We start from the raw sequence: 11493 nt of genomic DNA, 5'->3' as shown, positions 1-11493 counted from the left end.
TGCATGTGTGGACTGGGCTCTGTGGGCTAGCAGGCAGGTGATGGGCCGCAAGATGGGATGGAGTTGAAGTTTCCAGTCTTCCCCTGCCTCTCCATTGTTTGCCCCAGAGCCTTAAGAATTCCTCTCTTGCAGGTGTCAGGCATTGGTCCCCCCACCTCACATCCAGCCATCCCTAACCAAGGCAGACAATGGGACCTGAGGGATTTGGGTTTGGGGCCTGGGGTATATTACATCGACACCCAGAAAAGGGTAGGTGTGATAATGCTGAGGGGTCGGGAGCCTGGAGTGGAGACATGGACCATGAAGTCATTTAAAAATAATTCATCTTCCCCTGTTGTCTCTTACTTCTAAATTCTTGAGAAAACTCAGCCCTTTCTAGATGGGCCGAGCTTTGTAGGGTGTGTGTGTGTGTGTGTGTGTGTGTGTGTGTGTGTGTATGGATCTATATAATTTGTTTCCCCAGATTCTCCTGCAGAATGTGTGTGTGAATTCCTAGTACCTGTGGTGTCACCTCAGTAGTGGGAGGTTGTGAGAGTCCCTGTACATGGGCCATGTGTGTAGGTTTTTGGTCACATGCAGGGTCTTTGTGCTGCCTGCAGAGGTGACTGCTTCGGGAGATTATTGAACTGGACTTTGGAGAAGGCTGCCAGCTCCTTTGAAACCTGCCTGCCCCTTCTCCCCACACTCCTGGGCAACTGCAGTGGCTCTCAGGAAAGGCGTACATATCTCGATAACTTGAACGCATTTTCACAGCTCCCAGCTGGCCAAAGGCAGAAATCTGACCCTGGGGAGAGCTACCTCCTGGATCAAACTCTGTACCAAGGTCAGCAATTAGTGAGCACACGTTTGCCCCAGACTCTTCTTGGCTGAGTCTGAAAAATTCCCATGGAGGTTTCAGAGAATTTGCAATCTAGATGCAATCTAGATGGGAATTGGTGTGTGTGTGTGTGTGTGTGTGTGTGTGTGTGTGTGTGTGTGTGTGTACATGTGTGTTGTGGGGCTGTGGAGAGATGCTGGCATGGGGAGAGGTTGGACAGAATCAGGTTTCCTTGGGGCAGCCTGTGCATTACCCTGTGTGGCTATGGAGAGGGACTGAGGGTCAGGAATCTGCCCAGAGGACCCCTGAGGTTGCAGGGTCGCCCTCCACACCTGTTTGTCCTGGACCTATTCTCTGTTCCTTTGCTGCATCCACAGGGCATTTTTCTTGCAGCTGTTATGCTGATGACAGCCTAGGTCTGTGACACGGTAGCCCATTGCCTTAGCTTTTGGACCTGAATGCTGAAGTCATCCCATTCCTTGATCTTTCTCTCCACCTTTAGTCTTGAGGACAGTGTCAGTTTTGGCGTTCAGGAACTCTTGAACTCTCTTGCTATCAGAGTGGAACGGAAGTGAAATTTCCTAATGCAAAAGAGAGTTGGGCCTTCAACTGCTGAGGTTGCTGTGTGACCTTGGGCAAGTTACTTAACTTCTCTGAGCCTTTGTTACTTTCCATCCAGAAAATGGGGCTGCTGATGGTTTTTGTGAGGACCGAAGATCATATATGGAAAGCATCCTGGTTCATTATGTTTACTAAGTGAGAGGTATTATTGTGATAGGATCAGGAGAAAAGTCTCTATTTAATTCAGCAAATGTGTAACAGAGCCAGGAACTACCCTCGGTGCTGAGGCTCCAGCAGGGAGTGAGCAATCCCTGCCTTCAAGAGATATACAGGCGAGAGGACCAGGCAGGGGACACATAACTGGAAGCTCTTGGGAGAGGGCCAGGCTGGCAGTGTGATGGGGCTGTGGTGGGGAGCATTGGGGTGGGAAGCACTCTTCTGGAGGGAAGGGGCTTCTCAGAGGATGGGCCATTTTATTAGCATACTTTGGGACCCAGTAGTGGCTGGGTTGGAGTATGCCAAGCAGAGATGGCAGGCAGCCCAAATAGAGGGAACGTTTGGGCAAAAGGCCTGCAGGTGTGCGTGTGCCAGCCTGATGGGTGAGTGGACCGGCTTTGTCCTGGGGCTGCAGTGTGTCACATCCAGTGGGATGTGACAGGGCTTGAGGTTGGGAAGGTGAGGAAGAGTCAGGAAGTCCTCTCTCTCTCTCTCTCTCTCTCTCTCTGGATTTTTCCTTTGGGGACTTCAGGGATGGAATCCAGGGGTGACTTACCAGGAGGAAGCCGGGGGAAGTCTGGTCTTTGCTGAGTGCAAAACTTCTCAGGCGGTGAAAGCCTGTGCAGCAGGCAGGCCTCTGAAGAGCCATTTGAAGAGGAATAGAACACCCTGAAAAGAGGCCTTGGTGAGCGCCCCGGCAGACCCAAAATAGCTGTAGCAAACGCCCTGTCTAATCGATAGGGGTGTCGTGCAGTGTCAGAGCCTGAGACAGTGGCTTCTGCGGCTGTGAAATTGGGAAAGAGTGCAGCTGTGCCTTCGCCTTTTGTCTTCTGGGCAGTTTCTATGGCAGCTCATGAGACCCGGCAACTTTATGATCACATATCCCGTAACTCTGGGTCCGGGCCTGTCCCCCCAAGTGGGAAGAGATTGGTTTGCTGCGGAGACTTCTGGGAAAGAGCCATGCAGACTCCAGAGCTGTTGAGGAGATTGGTTCAGCCAGAGGGGCTGTGGGGCTGGCGGGCTGCGTGAGGCAGGGACGCTGAATAATTCGCTGCAATGGAACAATTAAAATACGGAGTGAGGGTTAGGGGTGTGGTGGAGGAGGCCTGGAAGCTTCATCTCTTTGTAGAACTCAGGCTCAGAGGGACCTAACCACGGACGCTATTAATTGTCTTTTCTTCTACTCAACGACTTTGATTTTCAGTTGGAGTTTTTAAAAATTAAAACAGTCTTTTAGACTAGAGCGTCCAGGAGAGTGTGATAAGAGGGTGTAATATGCGGGGACACCGCTTCTCCCACCCACCCCAGGCACTTGTATTCTAGATCTGTCACAGATTGCCCTCGTGGGTGCAGGGTGCAGAGACAGGAGAGGCCTGAGGATGCTAAGGCCGGGAAAGGCCCTGGGGGAGGCCCATTGGTCTCCGTTCGCACCTCGGGCCCAGCATGATCTGCTGTTCGTTAGGTTCTGTTGCATCGTGGCCAGTTTGCATGGCCACGTTCATTCGTTCGTTCTGTTGCATCGTGGCCAGTTTGTCCACTGCCCTAGCTCACCTGCCTGCTTCAGAGGCCTGGAGGGCCCTTGCCTTTTCCTGGTCCGGCCCCCTGAATCTGGAGGCCCCATTCAACGGGGCTGGGTGGGCATGCCCAAAGAAGACTTCCCAGGACAGCCAGGAGCCTGTTTGGAATTCCAAATGACGATTGGGTGCTGGTCATGGAGAGGGGTCAGGGGGCCAGACCGCAGCCATGTCTGTACTGTGGTCTCCTGCAGCGGAGACCTGCATTGTGCAGGGGAGGCTGCCTCTAAGTGGGGCTGGTGGCCCCAGTAGCAGGTGCTCTGGGCTTATTGCTGGGCTCTGCATGACCGGTGGCAGGCCCTTGGTGCTGTCACTCCATCTGCTCTGAGACCCAGTTTCCCCATCTGTAAAAGGGACGATGATGACAGCTTTGCAGGTTGATGGTGAGGATTAAGGGAGCGAATGCACGTAGAGGGCCTGGTGATGTGCTTGGCACAGGGCTGTGTGAAAATGCTTTGTGATTTAACTGGGTGATGTTATTATTATTATTTGAGAAGCTCAAGCAAAGGTTTGAGGATTCCGGTGGGGCAGGAGAGAGCTTGGGAGGTAAGCACGTGAGTGTTGGTGGTGCTGCAAGGGACTCTTCTGGAGTCTGGCCGTCCAGAGTGCTCCTTCCTTGGACCTGGGCAGCTTTGTCTCCTGCAGTTTGCAGGAGGGAGCAGGGTGGTGGCCTGCAGGGATTCTCTGCAGGGTAGATGGCGTGAGGACATGGCTCTGGAGCCAGACTGCCTGGGATTTTAGCCCCATTCTGCCTCTCAGCAGCTGGGGGGACCTTGGACAAGTTATGGGGCTTAATTAATTCATTCAACAGATAGCTGTCTATCGAGTGTCTGCATCGTGCTGAGTGAATAGTGCCGGACAGAACACCAAACCACCTGTCTCTCCCTGAGTTTTAGCCCAGTAAGGGAGGTAGAGATGAATGGCACAATATGAGAATAAACACATAATGGCAAACTGGGGTAAGTACTCTGGAGAAGGCGTGACTCCTCAGCACCCCGTTTCCTTGCCTACAAAGTGGGGACGATAGCAGACCTGCTTGCGAGGCTGGTTGTGAGGATTTAAATGCGACAGTGCTGGGAGTGGCACTTTGCACAGGGCCTAGCACACAGCAAGTGCCCCATAAATGGTAGTGTTACTATTGTTATTAAGGTGACAGAATTGCAAGGACATGAAAGGAACTGGGGCACCACTCATTTCTGGGTCCCAGCATGGCCCCGCTCCCTCTTCCCTCACCGCATAGCCACTGGTGTTCTGGATGCCCCCGAGAACACTGCCCCTGCCTCCGTGCCCCTCTCGGAGGCAGGGGGCTGGTCCTCGGTGGTCCTGGCTGCCTGGGGCTGTGAGAAGGGGACAGCCGTGCTCTCTGGGGCCGGGTGAAGGGTGGCAGGGACGGGAGGCTCCTGCATTATTGGAAGCAGACAGGAGCTTGGCCTCCAGTCCTGTGCCGGCATTAGCAGCTCGGCAGGGCTCTTGCTTAATGGGATTTTCTCCCCAAATGCTGTAATTATCGCCATACAAATACTTATTACCCAGAGCAGATGACGGCCGGGCCTTGGGCAGTAGCCAGGGAGCTGGGCTGTGCTGGGGAGGGGGTGGGGGTGAGGGGGTGGGGGTGGAGAACGGGCTCCTCTTTTTGATGGAGTTTGCAACCCCCTCCTCTTCTTTCTGGAACCCAGCCTGTGGCGGACAAACAGCTGTTGGGCACCTGCTGTGTGCATAGTGTTATGAGAGGTCCAGAGTGTGGACCCGCTCCCCAGGGAACTTGCAGGCTGGTGGGCGAGAAAGGTCTGTCTGCAGAAGAGCAGGTGTGCGAAGATGTCTATGGGGACTAAAGCACAGCGGCTACCGGCGCTGGCTTTGGTGTGAGGATGGCTCAGTCTGAATCCTGGCTCCATCAACTACCACCTGAGAGATCCCCGCCGGCTCACTAGTGACTCCATTACTTCATCTATAAAGTGGAGCCAATGATGACACTTACCTTGCAGGGCTGAGTTTGAATGAGATACTCTGTGTAGAGTGTTTAGAGTAACGCTGGGACAAGTAGTCCATCAGCGTCAGAGATGAAGAGACGGGAGTTGGGGTGGGCAGGAGGGGCTGATGGGGTCTGAGGGCCGGGCAGGACCTAGGTAAGGGCCGAGCTGCAGCGAGGGCAGCGGAACCTGGGGCATGAGAAAGTGAGTGCCATACATTTGGGGAGGAGAGTAAGGAGTGGATCCAGCCAGTGGGTACATTCGTGTTGGTGAGTTCTGAGATAGGAGGTTAGGGTAATGGATGGGCACTAGGCCATGGGGCTGGGAAATAGGGAGCCATCAGAGGGAGTGTGTGTGTGTGTGTGTGTGTGTGTGTGTGTGTGTGTGTGTATGTGTGTGCATAACATTTTTTTATCAAAACAAATTTTTTTCTTTTACTATTCAGTGTTTTTTTTTTTTTTTAATCCTCAGAGTTGTGCAAACATCACTACAATCCAATTTTAGAATATTTTCATCACCCAAAAAGACTCTTTGGTGCTCCATGTAACTTTCTGTTTTGTTATAATTTCAATTTTGTACACAAGTTGCAACAAAAGCATCAGGAGCTCCTATATGCCTGTTATCCACATTCGATTGTTCATATTTCCCTGTTTGCTCTATCCTATAGTATGCATAGGCACAGTTTTGTTTTTTGGAACTATTTAAGATTAGGTTGGAGGGGCGCCTGGCTCTCTCGGCCGGTGGAGCTTGTGGCTCTTGGTCACGGGGTGGTGAGTTCAAACCCCGTGTTGGGCATGGCGCCTGCTTAAAAAGAAAACATATTTTAAAAAAAGATTACATTGAAATGTAAGTCTTTCTGTCTAAATAGCGTGGTGTGGATTTTCTGAGAATACGGCCATCAAAATCGGAAAACTGAACATTGCTACAGTCCCGGTATCTGCTCCATTGTTCTGTTTGCTCTCCATCCGTTGCCTCAACAATGTCATCCGTGGCTCTCGGAAGGTGTGTGCAGGATTACACATGGCATTCACTTGTGACAGCTCTGTAGCCTCCTTTAATTTGGACTACTCAGCCTGTTGCTTTTCTTGACCTTTACAGTTTTGAAGAAGACAGGCCAGTTATTTTGTAGAATGTCCCTCCGTCTGGCTTCATCTGTTCCATCCTCATCATTATGCCCAGGTTATGCACTTCTGGCAGGTTATGCTACGTAAGTGGCATTGTGTCCTCAGTGGGTCACGTTGGGACGTCCGTTGCCACTGGTTTTAGCAGCCGTCGCTGAGTCACTTCTAGCATCCTCGTTGCTTCTCTGCGTATCAGCTGACGTTCTACCGCAAGAAAGAACTTGGCCTTTTCCTCCATCTGTTTGTCTGTTTATAACAGGGTGGATTCAGGGATTATTATTTTGTTCCTTGGGTTGTTCCCATCATTATTTATTTGGACGCTCAGAGTGTGTCCCACGTTTGGGGGAGCCCCTTCGGGCTGCCCCTGTGTCCTTTTGAAAAGACCCTTTGAGCACTCACCCCAGGGGTTTTGAGAGGAGGGTGACAAGTGCAAAGTACTGTTTTACGACATCCTGTTGCCTGGCTCTGGTGTGGAGGGGGAGACCGGCTGGTGGCGGGGAGGCCACTTGGTTATGGTCACTGTGGTTTCTGGCTTTTCCATTGACAGTGGTTTCACTGCCACTGCTGTGATTTTATTCTTAAAACAAAAATGTGAGCAACTTGTATTTTAAAATAATCTTAGACTTACAGGAAAGTTGCAAAAATAGTACAAATACCCTTCACCCAGCTTCCCCTAATGTTTTCTTTTCTTTTTTTAAAGATTTTATTTATTTTATTTTTAATATTTATTTATTTACTTACTTATACTGAGAGAGAGAGTGTGCATGCAAGCAAGGGAGAGAGGCAGAAGGAGACAGACAGAGAGAGAGAGAGAGAGAGAGAGAGAGAGAGAGAGAGAGAATCCCAAACAGGCTCCATGCCCAGTACAGAGACCGACGTGGGGCTTGGTCCCATGATCCTGGGATCATGACCTAAGACGAAATCAAGATTCAGATGCTCAACCGATGGAGCCACCCAGGTGCCTCAGATTTTGTTTTTAAGTAATCTCTACACCCAGTGCATGGCTCGAACTCACAACCCCAAGATCAAGAGCCGCGTGTTCTACTGAGTCAGCCAGGTGCCCCATCTTCCCCTAATGTTAACATCTCTCTTACCCATAGCGTGATGATCAAAATTAAGAAGTTAACATTGGCACAAGGCTATTAAGTAAGCTACACACTTTATTTGGATTTCACCAACTTCTTCTCTAGCGTCCTTTTTCTTAAAAAAATTTTTTTTTCATGTTATTTATTTTGGGTGGGGGAAGAGAGAGAGAGGGAGAGAACAAGTAGGGAAGGGGCAGAGAGAGAATCCCAAGCAGGCTCTGTGCTGTCAGGACAGAGCCTAATGTGGGGCTCAATCCCAAGAACCATGAGATCGTGACCTGAGCCAAAATCAAGAGTCAGACGCTTAACCGCCTGAGCCCCCCAGGTGCCCCAGGGTCCTTCTTCTATCCCAGGGTCCAGTCCAGGATTCCACATGATGTTTAGTTGTCATTTCCCCTTAGTCTCCTTCAGTCTGTGACAATTCCTTAGTCTTTTCTTGCTTTTCAGGACATGGACACTTCCGAAAAGTACTGGTAAGTTATTTTCTGGAAGGCTCTTCATTTTGGCTTTGTCTGATGTTTCTCCCTGATTGGATTGAGGTAATAGAGTTTTGGCAGGAATGCCGCAGGGATGGTGTGCCCTTCCCCGTGCATCCTGTCAGCGGTAGGTGACACTGATAGGTCTCATTGCTGGTGATGTTAACCTTAATCTCTTGGTTAAGACAGTGTCTGCCTGTTTTCTTCCCTGTGACATTACTGAATTCACATTTGCTGTTAATAAATATTTGGGGGAGATACGTCGAGGCTGCCATAGACTTTTTGTCCTCAAATTCTTACCTACTAATTTTAGCATCCATTAATGGATCTTGCCTACAACCATTATTATGCAATTTTGATTTTCTATTTCCCTCATTCCTTCTACATTTATTAATTGGAATTCTTCTGGAAGGAAGAGCACTTTATTGCTTTTTAAGAAGCTGGTTTGTTTGATGGGTACCTTGGGTTTTGAGTTTCCTGAGGGCAGGGCTGTGTCTCATGTATCTTTGTAGTTCCATTGTCTGGTAGGTGCTCAAAAAAGATGTGTTCAATGAGTTGTTTTTTTTTTTTTTTTTTTTTTTTTTTTTTAAGCATGTAGCAAGATGTGGGGTGCCTGGCTGGCTCAATCAGAAAAGTATGTGACTCTTGATTGAGGGGTTGTGAGTTTGAGCCCCGTGTTGGGTGTTACAGATTACTTAAATTAATAAAACTTAAAAAAAAAGTTTAACAAAATAAAAACATTGGCAAGACATTTTATGGTTCTGATCTTTGCTTTAGAAAATATAGTCATCATGGTGGGCTGAATAATGGTCCCAAAGATGTCCCTGTTCCAATCCCTGGAACCGTGAATATGTTGCCTTACATGGCACAGGGGGTCTGCAGATGCAGTTAAGGATCTTGAGATGAGAGATGATCCTGGGTTATCAGGGTGGCCCTGACATCATCACAGGGTTCCTGTAAGAGAGAGGCAGGAGGAACAGCTTCAGTAGGAGATATAACCATGGAAGCAAGGGGTGGGAGGATGGGGGAGGGGCCATGAGCCAAAAGGGGCCTCCAGAGCTGTAAGATAATACATATGTGTTGTTTTAAGCCCCTAAGCGTGTGGCAATTTGCTACGGTACCAGTGGGCAACAGCCACAGTCCTCATGGAGTTGAGCCACAGAGGCAGAGCCACAGGAAGAAACAGGACTGGACCGAGGCAGGAAGTACAGAGAGAGCTAATGAGAAGGTCATGGGGCCCTAAGCCTCCAGCCTGGGGGAATGATCTTGGGAATGGAGTGAACTTTGGGGAGGGTGGCTGAGCGGGAGAAGAGAACCTGGCTTCTACTTCTTTTGTTTGAGTTGCTAATAATCAGCTACATTTAAAAGGTGACCTTAAGGGTAGGGATAGGGGATGGTTACTTTGTAGAGCATGTGGACTGGAGAGACAGTTGGGAAGGCCTCCTGGGGAAGAGGTGGAACAGAAACTTCAACAGGAATAAGGATTTCCTGGGTTGGGGGGCAGTGGTTGGGCCTGGCTGCTCAGTTGGTAGAATCTGCAACTCTCGATCTCAGGGTTGTGAGTTCGAGCCCCACATTGGGTGTAGAGATTACTTACAAAATAATAAAATCTTAAAAAAAAAAAAAAAGAATTTCCTGGGAAGCTGGTATAAAATGCAGATTCCGAGACCCGTCCCCGAGATGCTGATTCAGCAGGTTTTTGGCAAAGGCAATTCAGGCGATTCAGATGCAGGAGGTGCCCAGAACACATCTGGAGAGAAGCACTGGGTTTCCTGGTAAGGAAAGTGCATCCTCTGAAGACTCATGAGACTTGACTTTAGCTTCCGCCCACGGTAAGATGGCAGGAGGTGATGTGGGTGAAGGTCAAAGGTACTGACTTCCAGCTCTAAAGTCAGTAAGTCCTGGGATGTCGAGTACAGTATGGTGACTGCAGTTGATAATACTGTATTCCAGGGGCACCCGGGGGGCCCTGTGGGTTGAGTGTCTAACTCTTGATTTTGGCTCAGGTTATGATCTCACAGTTTGTGGGATTGAGCCCCACATCGGGCTCTGTGCTGATGGCTCAGAGTCTGCTTGGGATTCTCTCTCTCTCTCTCTCTCTCTCTCTCTGTACCGCCCTCATCTGCTTTCTCTCTCAAAGTAAATAAAATAAAAGAAATGCTGTATTGTATATTTGAAAGTTGCTAAGAGAGTAGATCTTAAAAGTCCTCATCACAAGAAAAAAATGTTGTAACTATGTGAGGTGACACACGTTAACTAGACTTACTGTGCTGATCATGTTGCGATATATACAGGTATCTAATCAATGTGTTGTACACCTAAAACCAACATAATGTTGTATGTCAATTATATATCTCATTTAAAAAAAAAAAAGAGGGGGCACCTGGGTGGCTCAATCAGTTAAGAGTCTGACTCCTGATTTCAGCTCAGGTCATGATTTCATAGTTATGGGATTGAGCCCTACATCAGGCTCTGAGCTCACAGCACAGAGCCTGCTTGGGAGGCTCTCCCCCCCCCCCCCCTCCCCTTACTCCTCTCTCTCTCTCTCTCTCTCTCTCTCTCTCTCTCTCAAAATAAATAAATAAACTTTCAAAACGGGGGTGGGTGGGTTCAGGAGGAAGAGAAGGCAACAGGGGAGGAGAAGGTGGAGAACAAGAGCTCCTGGCTGCTTGTGGATCCGAACCTGGCCAGGTGGTTCTTGGCCATGCCGGAGAAGGAGTTTGGGGATGGGGAGGGGGCTTCACCTGGGAGAGCAGGCAGGCTGCCTGAGGACAGCTTCTGGACCTGTGGTGTGGGTCACTGGCCAAGCTGGGCAGCCTGTTTCCTGGGAGAAGTGGGAGGCAAAGGCAGGTGGTTGGGAGTGAGTCAGCCGTGAGGAAGTCTGCGGGAGGGGAAAGCACGCAGGAGCGCTGAGGGGGAGTGGGCCCGGCAGTGTAGGGGCAGATGGACCGGAGCATGGAGGGCTGGGGGGCGATCTGGAAATGAGGAGCCAGACCCTTGGGGATGGGGAGACAGGTCAGAGAAGGAGAGCAGCAGCGGGGAATTGTGATGGGGTCTGCGGTCACCACAGAGAGCCCCCAGCCCGGGCCAGGCTCAGAGCCCTGCTTTACCCTCCTCTGCCCTTTTCTGCTCACAACTGTCCCTGGAAGAAGCTATTATCGCTGCTCTGCTGAGGAGTGGGTTGGAGAGGCGTACCATGTGCCTGGGGGCACAGACGGCTGCTGAGCGGGGTGTCCAGGGTCCCTGAGCCTTGAGGCTCTGAGATGTGTTTGTGTTTAGTCTTTAAAATCTGGCTACTGTACCACACATCTTAATAAGGCCTGGCTTCTTTCATTCATTCACTCATTTATCCTACGTTCGTTCAGCACCTGTGAAACCCCTGTGGGGGCTTAGCCCTGGAGCATGAAGACAAATTGGCCGCGATTGAGTCCGGCCTGCGCATGTTTGCAGGGTGGGCCCAAGTGCAGGCCGGCACAGGGAGGTGTCCAGCCTCAGGGTGGGGGTTCAGTGAGCAGAGTCGGGGGTGGAGATGTGGGGAGGTGTTGTGGGAGGACTCAGCGTCAGAGCGTTAGCTGGTGGATAGCCTCTCAGGGGCCTGAGGTGGGCAGGGCTGTGCTTTTAGGGCTAGGCCCCAGACCTGGGAAGGGGATTGGCGAGGGCAAGTCCAGGCCTT

General features: G+C 50.3%; 1 protein-coding gene across 1 annotated transcript in view; it reads left to right on the top strand.

Moving 5' to 3' along the window:
• Positions 1 to 11493, top strand: part of SLIT1 (slit guidance ligand 1) — a 175461-nt gene that overhangs the window by 951 nt on the left and 163017 nt on the right. The gene's annotated exons all lie outside the window — the stretch shown is intronic.

The sequence above is a fragment of the Felis catus genome, chromosome D2, assembly GCF_018350175.1.
Source record: "Felis catus isolate Fca126 chromosome D2, F.catus_Fca126_mat1.0, whole genome shotgun sequence".
Lineage (NCBI taxonomy): Eukaryota > Metazoa > Chordata > Mammalia > Carnivora > Felidae > Felis > Felis catus.
The sequence above is the reverse complement of the archived record's forward strand: the minus strand, read 5'-3'. Positions and strand labels throughout refer to the sequence as shown.